Source organism: Micromys minutus (genome assembly GCF_963924665.1).
Source record: "Micromys minutus genome assembly, chromosome: 8".
NCBI classification, from domain to species: Eukaryota; Metazoa; Chordata; class Mammalia; order Rodentia; family Muridae; genus Micromys; species Micromys minutus.
In genome coordinates, this window is record NC_137977.1 from 19336667 (window position 1) to 19338846 (window position 2180).

The 2180-nt window shown below is 37.6% G+C and overlaps 1 pseudogene across 1 annotated transcript; it reads left to right on the forward strand.

The window, feature by feature from the left end:
- The first annotated feature begins 241 nt into the window (after positions 1 to 241).
- LOC308423145 (cysteine and histidine-rich domain-containing protein 1-like) lies at positions 242 to 1208 on the forward strand (annotated as a pseudogene). Its single transcript has 2 exons — positions 242 to 351; positions 408 to 1208. The product of its transcript is annotated as a cysteine and histidine-rich domain-containing protein 1-like (transcript).
- Positions 1209 to 2180: the final 972 nt, after the last annotated feature.

Consider the following 2180-nt stretch of genomic DNA (forward strand, 5'->3'; position numbering starts at 1 on the left):
ATTTGACTTATGAAATTAACACCTTAAATATTAGTAAATATATATTCAGGATAGTATTGTCTTTTTGGTTGACTATTTCCTTAATTAGAATAAAGTGTTCCTCTTTATTTCCTCTGATTAGTTGTAGTTAAAAATCTACTTGGTCCTCCGGAAGCTAGCTGGAGCCTGAACAGTAGTGCTGCTGTATGCCGTGGTGATTCACTTCTAGTCCGGATGGTGTGGATTTCACCGGGAAAACAGAATGGCACTCCTGTGTTACAACCGCGGTTGTGGCCAGCATTTCGACCCCGAGGCCAACGCAGAGGATGCTTGCACACACAGGTGTTCCTGTCTTTCATGATGCCCTAAAGGGTTGGTCCTGCCTAAGAGAAGAACAACTGACTTTTCTGACTGCTTAAGCATTGTAGGCTGTGCAAAAGGTAGGCATAATAGTGAGAAGCCACCTGAACCAGTCAAGCCTGAAGTCAAGACTACTGAGAAGGAACTATCCGAACTAAAACCCAAATTTTAGGAGCACATCATTCAAGCCCCTAAACCAGGAGAAGCAATAAAAAGGCCAAACCCAGATGAGCCAGTGACAAACTTGGAATTAAAAATATTGGCTTCCCTAAAACAAGCACTTGATAAACTTAAACTGTCATCTGGGAATGAAGAAGATAAAAAAGAGGACAGTGATAAAATTAAGATTGGGACTTCTTGTAGAAATGGAGGATGTTTAAAGACTTACCAGGGTCTACAGAGTCTAGAAGAAGTCTGTGTATATCATTCTGGAGTACGCATTTTCCATGAGGAGTTGAAATATTGGAGCTGTTGTAAAAGAAAAACTTCAGATTTTAATACATTCTTAGCCCAAGAGGGCTGTACAAGCGGGAAACGTGTAGAATAAAAAAGATTCAGGGGAAAAAGTTGTTCCATGTAGACACGACTGGCATCAAACTGGGAGTGAAGTTACCATCTCAGTGTATGCTAAAAATTCATTGCCAGAAGTCAGTCAAGTAGAAGAAAATAGTACACATTGCATTTGAAGGAGAGAAAGAATTTCATCAAAATGTGAACCTATGGGGTGTGATTGGTGTTAAACGAAGTTCCGTAACTATGACTGCAACAAAGATGGAGATCACTATGAGAAAGGAGAACCCATGCAGTAGGCAAGTCTCGAGCTACCTACAACCAAAAATCAGGAGAAACAAAAAGATACAGCTGATTGATCAGAAGAAAAACAGACATCTCTTGTCTATTTTAGAGTTCTAAATGTGTGTGGTGAAGTAGTTGCATGCTGCTGCAATCTTTTTGTTGTTTTTAATCTGCCAATTTAGGGTTTTCATGAGGTTCTTCAAAACCAAAGTCTGTTAAAAGTTTGTGCCTCTGTCTTCCTTTTAAGTTGCATAATATGATTATTCAAGTCTCCTCACTAGAACTATAGTGTGTGTCCTTACACTTGAAGGGGGGGAAGAGCCCATAAGTATAATTGCAGGACTTTTTAGTATAAATTATTATAAGCAGGAAATGAAAGAATGTTCTTTTAATCTGATAACTTCTTCCCTTAAATGGAAAAGCAAAGTGGTATGTAAAAATTAAATTGGCCTCTCCATGAACCTTTGTTACTATAATTCTCAAAAATCACAAGGAAGAGACTTCGCAGTGGTTACTTTTTGTACAACAGATTCTGAAGCAGTGGAGTCAAGCTGTCTCTGTGCTGGCTAAGTTTATAATTCGTTTGCAGTTAAATTAATTTCAGAAAACTGCATCAATACTTGCATTATCTGGCAAGAAGTATAATTTAAGTCTATAGAAAATAAACTAAGATTATAGAATTATCAATTTGGTTAAAATTCATCGTAAGAGTAGCAAAAATGTTAAAATTCCTTTCCTGGTTATTTAAAGAACTCTTGATGGTGTTTTGTATCTGATTTATAGTCTAAACACTCTCATGGACTGTATCTGTCTCCCTGATGAAAAACTGTATCTGCAAAAATTGTGGCACATTTACACAATGGAGTACTACTCAGCTATCAGAAACAATGACCTAAAGAAATTCTTAAGAAAATGGATGCATCTAGAGAATATCATCCTGAGTGAGATAACCCAGTCACAAAAGAACAGACATAATATGCAGTCACTGATAATGGGATACTAACCCCAGAAAGCACTGAACACCCCAGAAACAACTCACAGACTGT